The following is a 24,697-nucleotide window of genomic DNA, read 5'->3' as shown; positions in this document are numbered from 1 at the left end:
TGTATCCCCCCTAAAAGCATTTAAAAACATTTAAAAGATTGATTATAGGGGTATGAACTCACCTTATGTGGGTGATTCAATTGAAGATTCGAGTAAGGATGATAAGTTCCACGAAGGAAGTCCCGAGGCACAAACGAGTCCTAAATGACATATAATAGCATATATAATCATACAATTAGTGTCTAAAACAACTAATATGCATAATAAATGACCTTAGGAAGCAGGGATACCTTGCAATAAGGTGTTGGAATCAAAACTAGAAGGCTGAAAAGTGATCACGACCAAAAAAGGGGGAGTTCACGGTCTTAGGGTCATTCACGGCCCAAGATCCTATGAAGGGTTCACAACCGCGAACTCTTGAAGATCTTGAAGACGGTGATGAAATATGAAGAATCAAAGCTAGATTAAAGGGGTTTCTAAGTATCAACAAGATAAGGGATGAGCTACTTACGTTTTTTTTAGGGGGAGAAAAGAAGCCTTTGTGTGGATGATACTTGAGAGGATTCTTGTAGATCACAGCCAAGAGGATGAATAATGAAAGAAAAATGAAGCTATCTCATAATATATATATATATATATATATATATATATATATATATATATATATATATATATATATGCGAGGGAGTGTTTGCGGCCGAGGAGTTCACGGTCCGAGGTCTTGGTCCGAGGTCCTGTTTACGGCTGCAAAGCTTTGTGTTAAATGTGAAGGTTCTCGGTTCCTAAGGCTTTTCCCTTTCAACAATAATACACTTAGATACAAGGCTTCAAAACTTGTAAACCAATAATCCATCTAATTTAAGATCATGAAAGGAATAAGTTTGACCAAATTTGACTTTATAAGAATAAAATTTTTGTGTTGTAACAAGAAGGAAGTGCTCTAGTATTGGTGTGGGCAAGGAATCAACATCATCGTCATCTTTTCCTGCTTTTGGACCCTTGTAAGTATCAGAGGCTCCAACTTTATTGCTTATCATGGATAGATCTTGAGTTTTGTCCATTTTATTGATGTTAGTACATGATTGAGTGGAGTATATCCATAAATCTGGAAAATTTATGGATTCTAAGAGTCCCAAGAGCATTATAGTGTTCAGATCTAGAAGTTGGTATAGATTTGAGGCATGCATGCAACTTTGAAGCTCATTTCATCCCTTTTTATCCTAGAAAATGGATGATCATGTTTGGTGCATGCATGGCCATAAAGGAAACATTTTTATGGACCTTAGGGGTCCCATTTAGCTTCTGGATAAAGTAGACTCAAAGACTTAATGGAATAAGGACTCAAAATAGTGTCCCTTAGCCACAGAGAGCCCTCACGACATGAGGTATAAGATCCCATGACATGAGAATCAGAGCAGTCCCATTTCTATTAGAACCCTTGGATCTTACAATGTGAGAATGGGTGCTCACATCGTGATGCTATCTCAGGTGGTTTCTTTGACTGAGCTGACCAGTTTGGGTTAAGCCGAGTGGAACTCAGATCGGGTTCGCTGTCACAACGTGACCAATGCCTGGCCACGACTTGAGGATAGTTGACTTTGACTTTGACCAAGTTTGACCTTAAGGGTATTTTGGGAGTTTGGCTGAGATTGGTCTTTTGGTTGAAATAGGAGGCAGTTAGAGCTGAGATTAGGAGCTGAGACTTCATTAACTTTTGTCTAATCTGCAAGGTTAGTTCTATAACACAATAAATTTTCAAACAAAATTTTCATTTAAAATCACATTAATCTCATTAACACAATAAAAAACCCCCCAAAATATCGAGTTATCAAAAACACATGTTCATAAATCGTTTAAAACACAATCCAGGATCCTCCGAAACATATCTCCAACTCGTGTATGTAAAATCAAGCCAGTGTCTTCTCGTGATCCTGAGAAGTACCTGAAACACATAACACATAACATGGTAAGCACGAATCTTAGTGGGTTCCCCGAAATACCACACATATCTCATTAGCCTCTCATGGTTATGCTCAAATAAGACCCTCTGGTCAATGTGTCTCAGTGGGAGCCTCTGGTCCTACAAATCCGGTGGACCCTCTGGTCCTAACTCAGTAAGCTCAGAATAATACACAACATAAATCACAAAGACATAATGCAGGATATCACAATACTCAATATAAGCACATAAGAACCTCCGGTCAAACAAAGATTACCTCTCTAGGTAAGTATAGTGAGAAGACTCACCTCGTAAGCAAGTAAGCGAATAACCCCGTACACGAATCTCAAACTAGCTTCCGCCTAAACCATAGGATAATTATCTTTAATTAAAACTTAAATCATGACTCTAAATAAACTAATTCATTTTCTCTTTCAAACTCTTGGAATGGGTAAAGTACCATTTTACCCCTCCATGGTCCCCATAATCTATGTCTTGACCAAAACCTAAAGTCAATAGAAGTTAACACTCGAGTCAATAGTCCATGTTGACCCGACTCGCCGAGTGCATCTATGTGACTCGTTGAGCCCCCTCGATTCCTCTGAAATGTTGCAAAAATCCAACTTAACTCGTCGAGTTGTCTCGTCAACTCACCGAGTTACCTATGTCCAGACTCATTGAGGAAGACCTTAGTCGACTCGTCGAGTTAGCTCATTGACTTGGCGATTCCATTCATTCTATTTCCTCATTAAGACGTTTTAAGTCAGATCTACAAACCCAAAATCTGGATCTAGCCTCCCAAGGATCGAATGTCACGTAAAGTTGCAAGCCTTACGTTTGTGCATGGCATATTAGACTCATAATGCTAATACAAACTCCAACAAGGGATAGATGCACAAAATCTAGACTCTGGCTCAAGAAAGCTTGGATCTTTGGGATCTCAACTGCTCCTACAGTCCAGATCTGAGGTTTCAACCTAATGATATGCTCAAATAACTCATTATCAAAGGATGGATGGGAGAAAACCCTAATAACCTCCCTAAACTACGATCTCACAAACGAAAGGTCAATATAGGAGCTTTTTCCTTTGCATTGAAGCTAATCACTGAATAACTCTGGATCTACAGCCCCTCCTTGATTAAACACACCAAGCTCTCCAAATCTCCTTCCAAATATGCACAAAACAACTCAATTTAGTCTCTCTCTCTGTCTCTCTGTCTCTGTCTCTCTGTCTCTTTCTCTCTCTCCCAAATGAATATGACCGATTAGGGTTTCACACATGGGAGTTGGGTGGCTGGTGAGGAGGAAATGAGGGCTTAAGGCCCTTTAAATAGGACACAACCCTGAAAGATTAGGGTTTCCACTCACAGCTCCAGCTCGCCGAGTTGGTCTCTCCGACTCGCCGACTTGGTTGAAAAACCCATGTGGTCAATTTGTCTCTACTCGATGTGTTGGGGCACCCACTCATCGAGTTGCTCACTTAACTCATAATTAGATATTATAAATTTTATACCTAGGAGTCAGGATGTTACAAGTTTTCCTCATTGTACTTGCGGGTCGAAGGCACCAAGGTCGACCCATTGGATTGATATCCTAATATTCACTTATATGTTGTGTATGGAATAGATATGTATGATTATGCTATTTGTTGATATGCTAGTCTGGTACATCTGTAGGGATACCTGTGATTCAGTCTACATGATTATCTATATATATTTATTATCTGTAACACCAGTCAAAATTAGGTCAAAGATAATTCCCGTAAATATAACAAACACATATTATAATTAATGTATGTTAATATTTAATGAAATTTTCATTAAACACTACAAGTATATACGGTTCCAAAAATATATAGAACTTCCAAATCTAACTTCGCATGAAGAAGTTATGATAAATTATATCATTATAGCCTCTATAACATGATGAATTTAAAATAGACTTAGAATTAGCTATTAGAATCTAAAAGAAAGTTTTAGTACTCAGAAATACCTACACGCTGATATAAAGAACGTCAAAAATGGAGTTTGTATGCAAAAGTTATGATCTTTAAAAAAATGTAGTAGTATGAGAGCATGACATGTGGCAGAAACCCGAGTCGCCTTACTTCATGGCGTGAACATGTATGCTCACGATGTGAAAGTGGTCCAGCACACTAACCGACGCTAGAAAACATATGGTAGGACTACAAGATGACTCATGAAACCTCACGACGAGACCATATGTGTGTCACAACGTGAATGGACCCTGAACAACCTATAAATAGCGATCAAGGATCATTCATTCGGTACACCTTCTACTTTCATTCTCTCTCGTTTTTTGAATTCTATTTCCTTTCCCAAACCTGACAAGGACGAGCCTTTGACCGTTTCTCAGTTAGATTCTATAGATCATGCTACTAGGGTGAGTTTCATAGCCCCACTTTTTAATGTTTTTGGTGGAAAATGCATGTGAAATATTATATATATATATAAGTTAATAGTACGTTTATATGATAGTAGGTTAATATCAACATAAATAGTTATATTAACCAGGATATTGTTGTTTTGTATCATATATACCTAGAATATATCTGATATTTTGAAATCATACAACTATCTTAAACTTGTTAGCATGTTGTTACATAGATTTTACTAAAATAGCCCTGGAGTTATACTCGGGAGTTCTATATACTATGTTGCGTTATAGCCCTAGAGTTATACTCTGGAGTTCTATACAGGCTTGTTACATTTGTTTCTATTATTGGTTTTATGTTAGATAAAACCTGGTTTTTACTTCAAGTTATAACTGTTGTACTGCCTAAGTGTTATGAAATTATGAGTAATGTTTAAAGCATAGTCTAGTAACTTAGGGATTTAGACACAAATATGATTTCACTATTAGAACTATAGGAACTAGACAAAATCTACATGAGCTATTTTATTCATCAACTAATATTGAAAATCTTAAGGGAAATCCTCTGACCTATAACCGCTAATCCCGTGTGAACGAGGAAGTTGCGTATAGATCTATATGGGTTAACACCCCCACCTGTTGTTGCTAGCTACAACCCAATGGTTTATTTCGGGTGACGAACTTGCTCATTATATTCCAACGAAGAAGTTGTGTATAGGTCTATACAGGTTAACACTCCCACCCATGGTTGCTAGCTACAACCCAACGATTTATTTCGGGTGATGAACTTGCTCAATTTATTCTAATCTGACATCGATGAAGCGTGCATAATCTATTTCCAAGGTGCGACACTTGTAGCATCAATAAGACGTTTGAAACTAGTCATATAGTCATGGTTATGGACTCGTGGTAGCATAATTTTACTCTATGAACATTATAATTTGTTGATATACAAGTATTAATGTTAAGTATAAGTTTTCCCAAACACTTATACTCTAAGTACAAGAAACATGTAGGTATTCTACTTATTCATTAAGTAAACAATTATACCTACTGCACATACTCGTATACACTTGAAATAAGATTTATATGTAACAATCTTCCTTGGTAAAGGATTACAAAAACTTATATTCATAGCATATGGAGTTTATAGGTATATCACTTATTCAGTAAGTCAACCAGTATACCTAGGATATATACAATATGTCGGAAATAAGTATGAGTCAGAAAGACACTTTCAAACTATGTTTTATACTTTTCGAACTTGGAAAAGTACTATTTTTACTTAGAGTCAAAATCTGTGGACTCACCAACTTTGTGTTGACAAATTTTCAAAACGCATGTATTTTCAGGAACTTGATAAGATGAAATATTACTCGATCATCAATAAAGGTATGGAACATATATCTGTTAAGACGTGTGCGATAGTTTGGATTGTATGGAATAATCACTAGGAACAGGAATAATGTAAGTTTTTATCATTAATAAAGGTATGTAATTTATAAAATTATTTTGTACTGTTCATTGTATGTTTAATAACTGTGATACAAAGAATGAAGTTACACCACCCGGTGTTTCCGCCTCCGGGCGGGGGTGGGACATTATCTATTTTACATCGACATATTATGTTGGGTTAAGGTTGTACTGCTCTGTGCGGTAACCAACAAACCCTGGAGCATTCTAGATATGAGCTAAGGGTCGGGTAGGGCATGACAGACTCATATTGAGGGCTTATGAGCATTCCGGATACGAGCTGAGGACCGGGTAGTATGCTAGACTCATACTGAGGGCTTAATGGTATTTTAGTTCGATGACTGATCTAGTCAGGGAGTAAGCCGGACATAAGTTGTGGGCCCTGAGGGCAAGCCAGACTTATGTTGTGGGCTCAGGGGTAATCCAGTCTTTTAGTTGTGGACCCATTACATGTTGTTATTGTATATGTTATTTGGTTATGTGTTGGTACTTTGGGGAGACTCAATAAGCGTTGAATTACAGTTTTGAGTTATGTTTCAGGTACTTCGGATGACCGCGGGAAGACGAAGGCATGACGATACACATCCTTTTGTTGATTCTTATGATTTTGGGAGACTCTGATGTTGGAAAAATGTTTTGAAAACTATTTTGTAAACAATTTATGAATTTGGGTTGTTTTTAAAAGTTTAAATTTATCATGATTTTTATGGATGTTACACAAATGAACCCAAACTTCATTACAAAATAATTAGTTTATCACCTCCTTAAAATTTCTCCACAAAATAAGTCCTAATTCGCATACATGCAACTTTCGCATCCATATACAACTTCCGCATCATATACCGTTGCATCCAAATGGTTCGCATTCGCATCAGGTCTATTAGTAGTTGCGGTGGATTGCGACTGTTCGCAGTCAGTCGCATCCAATTGTAATCAACTTCCTTGTTCGTACCCAATGACCCTCCGAGGTTCACACCCGCATCCTATATTTATGGCTTACGATCCTTCACATCTGATCGCATCCATTCGTATCCAACCCCCTTTCTCACTCAATAACACTTAAAGACTTATACTAGGCTACGAGTCATTGCGATCATTTACATCTAATCTTATCCAATCGCATCCAACACCCATTCGCATTAAACATTCATTCGCATCTAACACCCATTCACATACAACACCCATTTGCATCCAACACAAATTCGTCTCCAACATCCATTCACATCCAACATCCATTCACACCAAATCGCATCCATTCATATCCAATCACATTCGCATTCAGTAACATCCCAAGGATTTAATTCACATCCCAAAACATCCAAATGTTTTCAAAACAGATCCCAAAGCCTCAACCTCCATTATAGGTTAACCATTTTTGAGAAAATGTCGACAAAAAAGTCCAAAACTCAAACTTGGAATTTAAATAAACAGTCTAAGTCCCTTTCTTAGAATATTATTACATTTTAAGTCCCAATTATTGATTATTTTACCAAACTAACCTTATACTTATTAATAATACCAAATATATCATTTGGTTAAATAAGTAACTAAATTAGTCTCGACGGTTCATTTTAGAAGCAACACACCTCGGTTTCTTGCGTCAAATTCTCGAAACAATCAACAATCACACATTAAGGTGAGTGTTATGAACCCTATTTTAAGTTTTATACGCTTTGGGGGAGAATACATGTGCATACACATTGATTGATACAAAACATACATAAAATGTTATCTTCTTATGTGAAAAATACTAACAAACCTTAACTAGTTTATGAAATATTCTTTTGACAAATACATACTATGTACACAAAAACTAGTCGTACATTTGATACACATATGTTATATTGTTTTAAAAATGAAACATTTACAAAAGAATAACATATGCCATTTTACTATAAAACCCTATAATTTATGAGACAATACATGTTATAAAAAGCACGTCATAAAACTTTGTAGTATTTCAAGGGTTCAAATTATTTCTGGGCATGTATATTTATATGTTTAAATACATAAAGTTTATACTTGTACATATTTTGAGACGTGCCTTTTATATAAGTGAGTACCTTATATTATACATACATACCGAATATACTCGGCTTTTATAAACTCTATATAATTCATTTTTCCTAGTAACTTATTTACTTATAAGTTAAGGCTGAGAGCTGTTCACGTTCCATTGTTAATGACTTTTTATTGAGACTATATTCATTAGCTAAGTCGAAACACTTAGCATACCCATACTACTATAATCGTTAATCTTTGGATCAAGATACGTATGTGTAGATCTATACGAGGTTGACATCCCTACCTGCGGTTTCTAGCTACAACCTTGACTGATCAATCGAAGCGGGTGTTAAGTGTCTACTATTGTTACTACGACATCCAATGGAGCGTTGTAGCGGGTTACATTCAGTCACGTAGCTCGGTTATATAACTCACTATAAACATTAACTAGAATCTCTCTCTTTCTTTCTCTCTCTCTCTCATTACAACCCATAAACTTTATTCTTTCAAAAGTATTTTAAGTATGGATTTACTTATACAAATATGCCTTTTGATTTTTAAATTTTATTCTAAGACTCTTTATAAACAAGACTTTAAGTATGGTTGTACTTACCAAGAAAAAGCTTTTTAGACTTTTAAAAGTATTATTGTAGTTAGCAGAAAACATGTAATTTCTCACCAACCTTATGTTAACCCGCAAAACTGCATGTATTCTCAGAAAATCAATAATCAAGCATTCTGATGACGATTAGTCATGGATTTTAGGCAATCTAATTTACTACTTTTTGTTATATCTGCCTACCTGTTTAAGACAATTTACGTATTATATTATTATCTATAAAAACCCTATATTCAAACATCAAGAAGGAATACAAATGATTTTTTGTTTATAGTTGTACTCGTGCTATATATTTAGTTTACCTGTGTCCATGAACTTAGTCACATAGCCGACATGTTCCGCCTCCTCGGTCGGGGGTGTGACAATTAAGGACATAAAACTTTGTTTTTTGGCTTCAGTATGAAGTCACGAAGTGAGGCATAAGGTCTTATGACGTGACAATGATTAATCCTATAAGTCGCTAACTTCTTAGAACTCACGATGTGACACGAAGATGCTCACATCATAAGGTCAGTCCAGTAGGAATCTGTGACTGAGTTGGCTGAGTGGGGATCGAGTTGCTGGAATCGGACTAGGTGGACTCTCACGACGTGACCAAGGGTTAGTCACAATGTGAGACTCGATGTTAGGATTTTTGACCGATGACTTTGACTTTATGGGTTGGTTCTTTGACTTTGTTTGACTTTGGGGTAGGTCGTAGCGATGAATGGGTGAAATGGTCATTTACCCCAAGGAGAGTATGCTAAGGACCCTTAATTATGGAATATCACCTTTGTAACAGCCCGAAATCCATGTACCTTTATTTGGTCCTTCATCTTTTTTTTTTATTGTCATTTAAGGGATTTTGTGTTGGGCGAGTACGCTGGGCGTACAAGGAGTACGATGCGCGTACTCGCACGCTTCATTTAAACGCATCCTCCCTCGGGTATGTTGGGCGTACCCAAGGTTACACTGGGCGTAACTGGTCTAGACCCAAAAACTCTAATTTTTGTGGTTGGCTATAAAAGGAATGATATGGCTTGGTTCCTCAGCCACCATCCCTCAGAAAGAAACCCTAAGAGGGTGTTCCTTCGTTCCTAGCTTATTTGTGAGTGTTCTAAGCTTGGTGGTGTCATTTCAAGGTAGAAAAGGAGAAGAGGAGTCCATTGTGGAGGCTAGAAGTTGGTGTTCAAGTGCAGATCCGTGTTTAGCAAAGGTTGGAGCTTCATTCTAAGGTAAAAATTTCGGATCTTGACTTGTAGTTCTTGTGGTATGCTTTATGGACCATTTTCTAGGGTTTTGCTCCCAAAGGTGGAGACTTTATGAGCAAGTAGTCTCCATTAGCTTAGATCCATCATATTTCTGGTCCAGATCTTTTGAGTTGAAATGGAAAGGTGTTAAGGAGTGTAGGAGCCTTTACAGCCATGCCAAGTCTTAAAGGTTTCGACTTTATGAGTGAGGAGGCTTAAAGCAAGCCGGATCTAGAAGTTGAAGAAGTGACTTAACCGATTAACACTAGAAATGAAGAGTGGCTAGATCTGACTATTACGCTGGGCGTAACTCCCAGTACACGCAACGTACTGGGTGGAGACCCCGACTTTTGGGTTGGCGATGTACGCCCCGCGTACATCAGTCTGTACGCCCCGCGTACTGAAGATGTTGAATTTTGTTGACTTTTAGGGTTTTGGTCAACATGTGGACTTTGAGTCAAGGAAGGGTAAAATGGTCTTTTACCCCTCTGAGGAATGTTAATAAGGGGTAAAGTCTAGTTGTGGAAGCCTATATTAATTAAAATGATATTCGTTATTGATGAGATGAAAATTCTCTTTGATCGATTAGATCTTACGCAGGTTTATCAGAATCATGCAAACAAAATAACACACAAAAAAGAATAAACCAACAATGAGCTGAATGATTCAATATATTCATGCCTCAGAAGAGCTCGATGAAGAACTTCCGCTGTAGAGGCTTTTTAGGGTTACAATCGATAAAAACAAAAACGTTATGAATGATCGAATTGATAGCTACGTACCAAGATGCATGCAAGCATCTATAAATACTAAAACCCTAAATATTAAATCACAGATTGACAAGCCCAATTCAGATACAAAACTGGGCTAAGAAACGAGGCCAAGATGCAACACATTTGAAACCTAACAATCTCCCCCTTTGCGTCAATTGGGACGAGACCTCACTTCGGCTTACTTGCACCTATGGCACCAACTTTCTTCACAGTCTTGAACAAGCATGGAGTAATGGCCATAAGTGTTTGTCCGAAATGAATATACCAGTTGATCATGTCGTTGAAGTATTTCTTATCACTTTCAGAATTCTGCTTGCATCGATTGATGATTCCCAGAACATGCTCCAAGCAGGAAGTGGTGTAAAGATGTTTTTCAGCCAAAGCGAATAAGCATTTCTGACCTTCTGCCCTGGTGAACATGACTGAGTTTCACTTTGGGTCAATCTTCACCATCTACATTCTATTCAAATCCCTTTCTGAACCAACTGGAGTGATAGTAGGCTTCTTTCTGAGGACACTTGCAACTTCTTGATCCAACTTGGCAACCTCCAAAATGTATCACACCAACATCCTTTTGAAATGATCTATGATCGGCCCATATTTCATTTCATTGATGAGGAGTATGTTGTGCAGGATTATCCAGTCATGAGGATTTAGATTGGGAAGATCAGCTAGAGAGATGGCATGTTCGGTTTTGTCGGACCCCCTCAAGACCTTGAATCTGACATTTGTGAAGTTACCCTCTCGAACGGGTTTGAGGACCCGAACGTTGATAATCTTCTATGCACTCCACATCTGATACTGTGGTTGAGCAATCCTCGGATAGAAATCGATAAGTTCCCTATCAACCTTCGGGTGAGGATGAGGGACTTCAGCTATGTGGGTGAATGCATGAAAGATAAAAGCCTTTCGGGTCAAGGGCATGTCAAACTGAGAATCAACCGAATTGACCCGGTCCAAGGAGATTACGGGTTCAAGCCAAAGGGTGTTGGGGGAATCGATAGCTTCTTTAACAAGCTCTTCAAGAGTCCAAGGAGGAAATAGGGTTTTTCGGCTTTCAAGGAGATCATGAGCCTCCTTTATCTTCCTTTCATTAGCTTCAGCCTCCCTAGCTATCCGAGCATTTGTATCAAACTCCTTCTCCCTGGCCTATTTCTTCAGAATGTCAACAATAGTTTCTTTATCTTCACTTTCATCACTATCATTAAGAACCTGTTTGCCTTTGTCTTGAACATTCAAACCTGATGCAAGAACAGTTGTTGGTTTGGTTGCTCTAGGAGGAACTAATGAAGAGACTGGAAGTGGTTGAGATTGAGCTTTGGGAATAGGAGGAGGTTGAGATTGAGCTGTGCGCGTTGAAGTCTTTTCTCCCCCTTGTTTCGGATGGGCCACCTGCTCAAGAAGCCCCTCAATTCGGCTAAGCAAGGCAATGGTAGGGGCAAGCTTCTCAGCAAGAGTTCGCCTCACCGAGTAGTTGAGAATCGGATCATGGGCTTCAATAATATTGGAGAGAGCTCCGTGGACATCCGAAACACAACTTTGAATCACAGCTTTCTCCGATTGAAGAGAGTCGACCTCCTTCTCTGCTTGGGAGAGTTGATGACTTGTAAGTTGGAGCTCAAATGTTTTGCGAGCAAGTTCATCCTTTGAAGAAGATTCTGTGGCAAGGGTTTGCTGGAATTTGAGCAGACGATCTTCAACGGATGACTGAAAAGATTGATTGTCTTCTTTGAGGGTTTGACGAAGACTGGCGAAGTACTGTTTTTCTGTTTCTAGGGAAGTGGTCAGCTTCTCCACAACCGAGCGAACCTTTTTGGCATTAGTTTCGGCTGCCCCCTGCAAAGACTCCAGAAAGATGTTAGCATCTTGAAATAGTTTTTCGACTTTTTTGGTCGCCGCAGCACAAGCCTTTGTAGATTTGTTAATAGCAGTAGTAGCGGAGTTGATTGAGGCTTCATGTGCTTTGGTGAAAGTATCCACCATCCCCTTAATGGCAGCTTCCGAGATATGGGACTTTGAGGAAGAGGAGGAAGTGACGAGATTATCAATCATCTCGTGGAGTTCCTTGATGTGCTTTTTGGTGACAGGAGCATCATCATCATCACTTTGAACCTGGTAGGGGCTGTAGTAAATGGAATCGAAGGTCATATCTTCCCCTCCCAGAAATGTCTTGGTTTCAGCTGAGTGAGTGGGAGATAAGGGTGTAGTGGATGGTCCAGTAGTGGGAGTAGGTTCGGGTGCTGAAGTTTGTTCGGGTGTAGGTGTATGTTCGGGTGCTGAAGTACGATCCCCCGTATCAGATACGTTGGTTCGAACTCCGGTGGTTGTTGTTTTGGTGGCTTCAGAGAAAATGGGTGGTGGTATAGGAATAGAAGTGGGTGGAATGTGAGTAGAGGTACTTATGGGGGGAATAGAAATAGAGGAGGTTATGGTGGGAATGGAAATAGATATAGTAATAGGTGGAGAAGATATAGGTTCGGTGACATCAGGTACCTCATGAATAGGAGAACGAGGAGGAGAGTCGCCTCGAATCGACTCTTCAGATTCTGAACCTTCGTCTTCTGAATCACTCGAGGAAGAAGCAAGAACAAGTTTACGCTTCGGTTGTGTTTTCTTCTTCTTCGGTGGAGGAGATTAGGCTGCTTTTTTCAACTTTTGCTTCTTAGGAGTAGGGCCTTTCACTCCTTTTGCAGCTTTCTTGATTTTCTCCTTCTCTAGTTTCTTACCCCTGGTGGCAGGTTTGTCTGCGTCATTAATAGATTGAAGCATCTCAGGTGTCAAATCTCTCAGACCCGAAGGAGGAACTCCTTGTAGGTTTTGAAGATCCTGGTCTCCTTGGATACACCAGCGTACATGGACTCTGGAATTGAGCCAACAAAAATAAATTTGGAGGGATCAGTCACAATAATCTTGGTGGTATGAAACATACCAATCGAGGAGAGAGGAGAGTTGGCCACAGTGGGGACATGATGTGTGTCCATAGCCCATTTGGTGACGATCATCCAAAAACTGGCATATGATATTTCAGTGTGCTTAGAGGTAGAGCCAAGGCTTTGAATCAACTGTTGCCACAGGACCGAGCCGTAATCAAGGTTGATCCCATTGTATAGACCATAAAGGATGGTCATGAATAATCAGCTCGCCCCGTCAGAACCTGCACTCCGCTCAGATAAACCCTTGAATAGGATCGTGAAAAAGCTGTTCCATTGAGGAGGAAGGCATGACTTCTTGAATTTTGTCACCGTCGTAAGGATTTCTGTGTATCCCATGTTATAAAACATGGAGAAGAGTTGACCCACAGTGATTGAATCAGGGTTAACCGTCGATTCGTTAGATTCAAACCCTAGAAGACAACAAAATCGCTGCTTGGAGATGGAGGATTTGTTGTCAAGAATGTCGAAGTAGATATGATCAACAGATTTGTCGTAGTGAGCGGTGGAGAAAACCTGTGAGAGACATTCCATCGGTACGATTTCAACTTTAGAGAGTGCGAGAATTAGTGGAGAGTATTTGAGACAATCCACTATCGGATACATAAATGCATCATAGGATATTGGGTTGAGATTGATGACCAGGCTTTACTGTGGTCGGATTGGAAGAATGGTAGATCGGGAAGAGGTTTCATGGACTGAGGAGGAATCTGCCATTGTTGAACGCTTCAAAGAAGAAGAGGAATAGTAGGAGAAAAACCTTTATGGCTTTGTGGGTTGCGATGAAGAGGAGAAATATCCGGGGTTGAACCCTTTTTATCGGTTATGGAGGAGAGAGAAAAATTCGCCCCCAAATCTTCTCGAAACGGTGCTTGATGTGATTGAAAACTGATAGTTAAAGTCCCCGATGATTACGCATGAGAGAGAATATTGTTTCCTTTTAGCACGCGTGCCCGTCAAATCACTGTTGAAGCCGTTACTCTTTCGGCTGAGTCAGCACCTTATCTTTTAAATAGTTGTCATCAATAAAGAGAATTAAGGACTGATAAAAGTCACAATGTGTCCTTGTTGAGTACATTATTAATAACCAAAGCTTCATAAAGGAAAGTAGCTGGTAGAGAACCAAACCAGACTTTTGGAAAATCAAAGATTTTCATGCATAGAGTGTCAAAGATAAAGAAATAAAGCAATGTCTACGAGGGAATTTGTGATGTCAATATAGACACAAAACAATAGATCCCGGGCACGAATCTCTTCCTTCAAAGTTAAGAGAAACTTCAAAGTGTCTGTGTGTTTTCCCGTTGAATTACGATCAAGCACCTGTTAAGAAGTGTTGAAAGGCATCTTTTGATGAGGCTTTAGAAGGTTGGCTTTCGCTTCGATTCAGGATTCCGAATCTTGACATAAGACCGAAACCGAACGAAGTACTTGTGAGGCCGATGTGATCTGTTGAACAAGTAGGTTTGGAATATATTTAGTGACTTTGTTGGAAAGTTGTTTGGTATGAAATCCCAAAAAAAAATTAAAACTGGATTCTAGAGAAAGAAATGTTATGGTATCTAACAATTTCATAAGAATCAAACAAAAAGAAAAGTTGAGAATTTCATGGTATGACCACTTGGGTGGATTCATTAATTCATGGGTGAAAGCTAGAGCAATTTTAATTGTTCACCGTCAATGCATTGTGGGTATTGAATTGTGGGTTTCACTTAGCACGTAGTGACACGAAGCTAAGATCATAAACACAGAGATTGTGTAACCCTAAACCTCAGTGGTAAGGACCGAGAGTCTCAAGGGTTACGTTGGTGAACCGAAAGTAGATGGAGAATATAAGGAGGTGGCTTAAGGATCGAATGTACCTTCTGCTAGATAATACTGACAGAGCAGAGAAACTCTTAACTCATATGAGAAGAGTAAGGTAGCTCCAGACCGAGCAGTATAAATTAGCCTGATTTGGAAGAAACGATAGGTATAGATCGAATCATTAAGACCTACTCAAGATCGTAGACACTTAAGACAACATGCAGCAGCATGCTTCTAGGGACCCTTAACTAGTTCATTGTGAAATTGATTCATACCTGCCTTAGATACACAGTTGGTTATACTTGTATTCGTATTACCTAAGAAACATAAAGAGATACACCAAACAAACAAAACACACATTCGAGACAGATAAAACTTAGAGAAAGTTTTGAATTTTTCTGGAAAAATAATACTAAAAATAGAAAAAGAAAATGTTTTTGGATTTTGAAATTTTCTGAAAAAGAATAAAAACAGAAAGATAAAATATTTTTGGATTTTTTAAATTTTCTGAAAAAGAATAAAAACATAAAGATAAAATATTTTAGGATTTTTGAAATTTTCTGAAAAAGAATAAAACAAAAGTGTACAGCCATAAACAACACCTTTTTGAGATAAGCGAAAACAAGTTTAGTGGGACCGAACCCGAAATAGACCGAGCGTTCGGCTCATTTTGTTTCCTGTGTGAACCACGCCCGAAATAGACCGAGCGTTCGGTTCATTTCACTTTCAACTTTTAGTTTTGAAAAGGTGTTTTGGTACTAACTCCGATTCTATCATACCTAGGCCTTGCAGGATATTATTGAAACTTGCTTTAGGAAGGGCTTTGGTGAAGATGTCGGCCAGTTGATCAGTGGTTCGAACAAAGTGAATTTCGACGTTTCCGTCTTCCACATGATCCTTAATAAAGTGATACCTTAGTGTTATATGCTTGGTCTTGGAGTGTTGCACTGGGTTATGACGAATCCTAATTGCACTTTCTGAGTCAAAATATAGTGGGATCTTTTTCATATTGAGTCCATAGTCCCGGAGTTGGCTTTGGATCCAAATCACTTGTGATGTGCATGAGGCGGCTGCAATGTACTCTGCTTCGGCTGTAGATAGAGAAACACAAGTTTGTTTCTTCGATTTCCAGCTAACTAACTTTCCGTCTAGGAATTGGCAGCCTCCTGTGGTGCTTTTTCGGTCTAGACTGCATCCGCCTAAGTTGGCATCTGAGTAGGCTTAGACAAAGAAGCCTGAGTTTGAGGGATACCAGAGACCAAGAGATGTGGTTCGCTTCAAATATCGGAAAATATTCTTCACTGCCAGCATGTGTGGTTCGCGAGGATTTGCTTGAAACCTGGCACAATAGCATACTGAAAACATTATATCGGGCCTGCTAGTTGTCAGGTACATTAAGGAACCAATCATTTGGCGATATAGCGTGATGTCGACTGCCGGTTTTTCCAAAGATGGTGTGAGTTTGGTGTCGAACGCCATAGGGACTTTGACCTTTGAATCTCCCATCATGCCGAATTTGGCAAGGAGAGTCTTTGTGTATGCTTCCTGGTTGATAAAGATACCTTCGGGTCCCTGTCTAATATTTAAGCCAACGAACTCATTTCAAATTTAGTCTCCATCAACTTCCTGAATTCAGCTATTAGGTTGGGATTCGTGGAGCCGAAGATGATATCGTTGACATAGATTTGAACAATCATGAGGTGGTTACCTTCCTTTTTACGAAAGAAGGTTGGGTCAACCGAACCTTGTTTAAATTTAGACATCTTTAAAAACTTAGTTAAAGTTTTATACCATGCCCTAGGAGCTTCTTTCAGACCATAAACAACCTTATCCAAGATGTAGCAGTGATTTGGATGCTTTTCATTTATAAAGCCAGGAGGTTGCTCCACGTACACGGTTTCTTCAAGTTCGCCATTCAGAAAGGCACACTTCACATCCATCTGGTAGACCTCAAAGTTTTTGTGTGCGGCATAGGCAAGAAAAATTCGAACTGATTACAGTCTTGCAACTGGAGCGAATGTCTCTTCGTAATCGATTCCTTCTTCCTGGCAATATCCTTTCACCACTAGCCGAGCTTTATTCCGGATCACATTGCCCTCCTTGTCCAGTTTGTTTCTGAATACCCATTTGAGACCGACAACTGAGGCATGTTCCGGAGTTGGAATAAGTCTCCAGACCTTATTTCTTTCGAACTCATTGAGTTCGTCTTGCATTGCCTGAACCCAATCAGAATGATCGAGAGCAGTATTAACGGTCTTCGGCTCTATTTTGGATATGAATGAGTTAAACATGCAGAATTCTACTTTGGAGAATAGAGGTGTTTGCTTCGCTTTTAGTTGTGATCGCGTTAGAACCTTTTCTGATGCATCACCCACTATTTGAGAAACTGCGTGATCTCTGGTCCATTTGATGAGAGGAGGATAATTTGGGTCATAAGAGAGATCCAACTCAGCATTTACTTCTTCTTCCAACTCTGATTGTAAATCATCATCATAAAGCTTATCAGAATACTCCCCCTCGACAGATGATGAGACCTGTGGATGTGAACTAAAAAATTCGTCTTCTTTTTGGCTTGCGAGCTGTACCGGACCTTCGGGTGTTGTAGGACTATCTGTTTCTTCTGGACTTTCGGTTGCTTCAGGACTTTCGGGTGTACCCGGACTTTCGAGTGTACCCAGACTTTCGGGTGTAACCGGGCTATCGGGTCGTGCCGGGCTTTCGGGTATGTCAAAGAATGGATTCTCCCCCTGGATTTGTGAGTCATCTCAATCTAAAGGGACTTGATTCTCCCCCGCGACTGAAGTGTTTCTTTGAGGAGGTTCGTTTCTAACCGGTTCTTCTTCTGACATTCGTTTGGCTGCATCTTCAACAATCTTCTTAAGGTGATCTACTTTGTTGTCTGTAGCTCCAGCTTCAGAATGAATTGCCTTCTCAGGTTCATCAAATAACTCCATGAACTGGTCAAAAAGATTGGTGATTGATGCTGTGACCTGACCGGTTTGAGAAAAAATCTCTCCAATTGTCCCTTCGGTAGACTTTAACTTCTTGACATAATTGTCATCAAACGTTACATAATAGGTTTCTTCAATGCGTTTAGAGCGATTATTTAGAACCATGTATGCCTTTGAAGTGAGAGAGTATCCCAAAAAGATGCCTTCATCAGCTTTGACATCGAATTTGTTGCGATGCTCTTTGGAATTGAAGATGAAGCACCTCGAGCCGAAAACATGGAACAACTTGACATTCGGTTTCCTGTTATTAAGAATCTCATAGGGAGTAAGAGAAAAACGCTTATTGAGATAAGACCTGTTTTGAGTGTAGCAAGCTGCAGCAATGGCGTCTGCCCAAAAATATACAGTAAGAGAGGCAAAACTTAGCATGGATCGGGCTGCCTCACACAGGGACCGATTTCGCCTTTCGACAATTCCATTCTGTTGAGGAGTATAGGGGGATGAGAAATTGTGACTCATGCCTTCGTCTATTAAGAAATCTTCTAATTCTTTGTTCTTCAATTCTAGTTCATTGTCTCTCATGATGTTTCGAACAACTTTTCTCAGTTGCACTTCAACCTGCTTGATAAAGATCTTCAGCTTGGGAGTTGCCTCGGATTTAAGTTTTAAAAAGAACACCCAAGTAAACCTTGAGAATTCATCAATAATAACAAGAATGTATTTGTTACCGCCAATGCTCTCAATTGATGATGGACCACATAAGTCGATGTGAAGCAACTCAAGCGGTTCAACAACTTTTGTATTTATGATTATTGGGTGACTTTGGCGACTCTGTTTCCCCATTTCACAAGCAACACATAAATGTTCTTGATCGAACTTGAGCAGTGGAAGACCCCGAACATAATCACCGATGACAAGCTTGTTGATGTCTTTGAAGTTGAGGTGAGAGAGCCTTCGGTGCCACAACCAGCTTTCTTCTGAATAAGCTTTAGACAATAAACATATGGCCGGTTTTCCTTTGGTTGGATTGAGATTCAGAGGGAACATTTCTCCTTTTCGTTCTGACTTTAGAATCACTTTGTTGGTCCTCTTCTCTATTATTTCCGAACCTTCGTCATCAAACGAAACTTTGAGACCGGTACCTCCCACCAGTTGAGATACACTGATGAGGTTATGCTGCAATCCCTCTACATAAGCCACCTTCCTGATTGTAAAATCCCCATTGGTTATCATCCCATAACCCTTGATCGTTCCATAGGAGTTGTTACCAAACTTGACGTTACCACCGTTTTGAAGGGATCGAAACTCCCTTAGTTCTTCCTTTCTTCCTGTCATGTGACGCGAGCAGCCACTGTCTATGTACCATTCTTCGTCGAACTGCTCGTCACTTATAACCTGCAAGAATTAAGCAGATTTAGGAACCCAAAATTTCTTGGGTCCTTGTGAGCCTTTCACAGAAACAGGAATAGCAAGAGAAGCATCAATAAGATAAGTTCGTTTTATTAAGGTTGTTTTATCTTTCCTCTTAATAGTAAACACTTTGATTTTATTAGGGTTAGTTTCAAGTGTTTTGGATTGAGGTTCAGGAGTTTGCACTTTCGCTTGCTTTATGTCTTCATTTGCTAAGGAAATCTTTCTTTTTCCTTTCGAATCCTTCGTCGATTGAGAGCTTTGTGTAGGACACGATTTAGGATTAGAAGAAGAATGAGAGAGAGAGAGAGAGAGAGAGAGAGAGAGAAGAATTAGAGGAATAGAATTTAGAATGAGAATCTTTCCTGAATTCTGGTTTGAAATGATCCTTTTGGATTTGATCATTTGAGGGACCGAAGTTGTACCTTCGGTTGCTATTTGCTGATGACCGAAACTACCTTTTTGGCTGTTGTGAGTCTCTGGACTGAAACTACCTTTTTGGTTGTTGTGAGTCTCTGGACCGAAATTACCTTTTCGGCTGTTGTGAGTCTCTGGACCGAAACTGGATTTTCGGTTGCTGTTGCTATCAGGACTGAACCTATTCATTCGGTCTTGTCCTTTCTGTTGCCCAAAAGTCTTCTTTTGGTTCTTTTGATCAAACCGACCGAAGCTCTTTTTATCTTTATTTTCTTCTCCTTTTGGCTTGGAGTTTCTATTAAAGTGAGTGTAGTTAGGATTTTGGGAGCGCCAAAATTGCTTTCGCTCTGAGAGATTTTTCTTGTATCTCAGATTCCTCTGGTGCTTCTGATTTTTCACCTGTTTTGGTTGTTTGTGAATATTTGCCTTCTGTTTCAGCTTCTGAACAACAGGTTCACTTTTCTGAACAACAGGTTCACTTTTCATGAACAACAGGTTCACTAGAACCTCTTTTGTTCCGCCGGTACTCGGTATGTCACAGTTGGTAGGTTTATTTAGTGGTTCTGCCACATATCTACTTTTTGCTTTCCATGATGTTCGTTCCGACAAACCAACTGTTTCATCTGCATTGTCTATCGGTGCTGACCAGAAATATTCCTCACAACCATCTGCATTATCTTCATTCACCAGTGCAGTGAGTTCGGCTGTCTGATGTTCGGTTAGTCATGTGACCTTATAAACTTGATTGGGAGTTGTTCTAACCTTTTGGTAAACAACGACTTTTTCTTTAAGAACTGGGTACTTACTTTTGGATAAACGATCGAATTCCATAGAATTTTCAAAAATCAAATTTTTGTGGTTTTCAGGTTCGCTCTTAGTAAATTCTGAATAGTCAACCTTATCCTCTATAGAGATTTCACTCATGTCATCATCCTCATTAAGCTCAGATGCATTTTCAACATCAATTTTATTTTCTGAACTTAATTTGGTACTCAATGAGTCAAAATTTTGTATGGTTTCGGTTATGAGTTTCAAGCTATCATTTTCATCCAAAAGGTCTTTGAGCATGTTCTTATGGTCTTTGGACTTAATAAATGATTCAATTTTATCCAGACCAAACATATAAGTGGGACTTACATCATCTGAAGATACAACACTTTCACAGTTGTATGCTTTGGCATCAATTTCATCCTCCTTTAACTCAAGAAAGGGCAAAATCATGCAATGTATTTTCTGGCCAATTTCACAATTCAAATGCAGTAGTGTAATGTTAGTATAAAGTCTTTTTGCAATCAAACAAAAAACATTTCTTTGTTTTAACAATTTAAGATTGTCTCTTTGCAAATAGATATTTTCATCCCTAGACCTAACCAGCTCCAACTCCTTTTGCTCAATCCACATTCTTCGCTCCTCACTCTTGGATGACACCCTGCTCATTTGGTCAGTTAGATTAGAATTCGTGACACGCGATTGAGTTAAACAACTATCTAAATTTGAAATTCTTGAATTCAAGTTATTTAATTCTTTTTCATATGATGCTTGTGGAATTTTAAATGAAACAAAAATGGATTGTACCTTCTTGATCAGATCATCAAGTTCATTAATCTGCACACTGAGAGGCTTCGCTGTAAAGCACACGTCCTCTCGCTCGTTAGTCACTTCATTTCCACCATCAGTATTATATCCCCTCATCTGGGATACATCTGTCACCATCAAGCATCTTCCACTAGCATCATCACTCTTTTCCACATAAGCCTTTCCATGAGTAGGCTTTCTCACTTCATCATCTTCTGAATCGGTTGACCATACCTGTACGCCACCGAACTCATCATCATCTACCGAACCCTGCACAATTAAAGCATTCATAGTGGGATTAGTAGCAGCTTTCTTCCTTTTAATCTCCTCCAGTCTTTTCAGGAGACTCGCTTCTTTATCCTTCTCATCATCCTTCTCCGTCATTTTCTTTAACACGCAATCTTTTGCGTAGTGATTTTTCCCTCCGCAGTAAAAACAATTGACACCAGAATCAGCTACACCCTTCGCCTCTTTCTTTGGTTCTTCAACCTTCGGATCCTCTTTTGCTTTCTCAGAGCTGTATCTTCCTTGCGAATTTCGGTTTTTTGTTGGTAGGAAACTTCTACTTGATGAACATCCTGGGATTTGACACCATCATGGCATAGTCTTCAGATGTCAGATCGTAGTCTCCCAAATTTAGGTCTTCTTCTTCTTCTGCTGCGCTCTTACCCTTTGACAGAAGGGCCAAGGACCAAAAGTTTGAGACCACGCTTTTCTCTTGCAACACAGTCTTTTCCTGGGATTTCAGAATCCCTACCAGTTTCACCAAAGAATACGATTTAAACTGCTCATGTGATTTAACTGTTAACACAACCGCCCTCCATTCGGGTCTTAAGCATTTTAAGAAAGTAACCTTCTATTCGATGAGCTTTCTTTCAATATCATGTTTGATCATCTTACTAAGAAGATGATTGAACCGATCGAACGTTTGTGTAACGGCTTCCTCCGGCTTCTGCTTGAACTCTCCAAATTTTGAGAGAAGTAGGGTCTGAATCGAGTGCTCCAGATCTTCATCTGTAGAATACAATTCTCGCAGCCGACCCCAGATTTCCTTTGTTGTACTGCATGAACTTACCAATCTTAACGTGTCAGATTGAAGGGCGAATCGAATCAGTCTCAATGCTTTAATGTTACATTGAAACTTTTCCTTTTTGTCCTGTGGGACATCCTTCACATCTTTTAGGAGATCATTGTACTCCTTCTGAATTTTAATGATTCTTGAAGTGCTTGAATGAGCGAATGGGCCAACTGTGATTGCTTCCCATATAAGATATCCATTATCTTCCGATCCAATAACATAATCTTCAAAGTGGTGTGTCCACACTTCGTAGTCTTGAACGTAGAGTATTAGGATCTTGGTTGTTGATCCGATACTGTTAGAGATGTTGATGGGATTGGATTGAGAATCGTCCATGCTTGATCGTTTAACCTGTTATAAGATCAGACTTTGTAATATGTAATATTAGGGCAAGATTAATAATTAATGAGATAGTCAATTAAGGAGTGACGGCTCAATAAATATCAATGAATGCGGAATGAACCCTAATCACTTCTTTGACAGAAGAGATGTGTATGAATTACACAGCCTCCCGCTCTGATACCAATTGATGAGATGAAAATTCTCTTTGATCGATTAGATCTTACGCAGGTTTATCATAATCATGCAAACAAAATAGCACACAAAAAAGAATGAACCAACAATGAGCTGAATGATTAAATATATTCACGCCTCAGCAGAGCTCGATGAAGAACTTCCGCTGTAGAGGCTTTTTAGGGTTACAATCGATAAAAACAAAAATGTTATGAACGATCGACTTGACAGCTACGTACCAAGAGGCATGCAAGCATCTATAAATACTAAAACCCTAAATATTAAATCACGGATTGACAAGCCCAATCCGGATACAAAACTAGGCTAAGAAACGAGCCCAAGACGCAACACATTTTAAACCCAACAGTTATGATTAGGCGAGGTTGAGTCTTCGTTTGGGATTCGGAGATAGCGAGCATGTGAGATTCTAGACTTTCCAAGAGGTGAGTTTTCTCACTATAGTGTACCCGGAAGGGTTTTATTGTGTGACCGGAAGGTCGAATATGTTATGAGTTGTATGTATTGTATATGATAAGTTAATCGTTTGTATGTACTATGTATGTTATGCTTGATATGGGCCAGAAGGCATTATGTTATGGGACGGGAGGCATTATGTTATGGGCCGGAAGGCATTATATTATGGGCCGGAAGGCATATATGTTATGGGCCGGAAGGCGTTGTTATGTGGACCGTAAGGTTTACGCAGCTAGGACCGGAAGGTTTACCGAGTCGGGACGGAAGTCCCCTGAGACACATGGACCGGAAGGTCAGGGCCTGGAAAGGCGTATGTGCGTAAGTAGTATTTTGGGGAACTCACTAAGCATTTATGCTTACAGTTGTTGTGTTATGTGTTTCAGGTACTAGCGAGGACCGTGGGAAGGCGCCGACGTGATTTGTACACACTGACGAAGGAACTATTTTATGATCATGGGATGTATTTTGTTACAATGACATTTGTTACACATGTGATTTTAGAATATTAAATGATGATTTATGTTGTTTGAAAAATGAAAAATTGTTTTGAAAATTCACGTTGTTACAAGTTGGTATCAGAGCCTTGGTTTGAGGGATTCGGATGCACCTTCGGGCGTAACTGAACTCAAACCGAGGAATTGAGGAAAATTTTCAATTAATAAAAGCATAAAAATTTTATAAGAGATTTTGTAATAACCAAAGGAGAAGCAGTGTGTACGGCCAGCCAGCGCCTGAACGGTAAAATCCCCAAAATACCCTTACAATATGTGTTATGAGATATGTTATGATATGTTATGCATGCTATAGTAGACTAGGTATTCATATGAGGACTAGAATGGCCTAATTTGTGATGCCTTAGTCTAGGGGAACCTACTGCTATGAGATACTTTGAGAGCAAGTAGGTAGTCAGCGCATAGCAAGAATATAGTACTCGTGATCCGGGGTCCAGGGAGGAGGACTTGGGGTGAATGCTGAAGCGGTGTAGTCGGTAGTATTGGGCCCGTACTACTGAAGACACCTGGTCAGTGGGCAACCCAAGTAAGAATCCTTTGGGTATCGGAGGCCGAGTAGGTTGCGTTATCGAGTGTGATTATGCTTGATTGAGTCTCTGATATTTTTATGTTGTATTTCAGAGGCATTATGGTTGGGCCACGCCACAGACCTGGGACGAGCGG

The sequence above is a fragment of the Lactuca saligna genome, chromosome 2 (assembly GCF_052625555.1).
Source record: "Lactuca saligna cultivar CGN05327 chromosome 2, ASM5262555v1, whole genome shotgun sequence".
Classification (NCBI taxonomy): Eukaryota; Viridiplantae; Streptophyta; class Magnoliopsida; order Asterales; family Asteraceae; genus Lactuca; species Lactuca saligna.
This window is presented reverse-complemented; position numbering follows the sequence as displayed.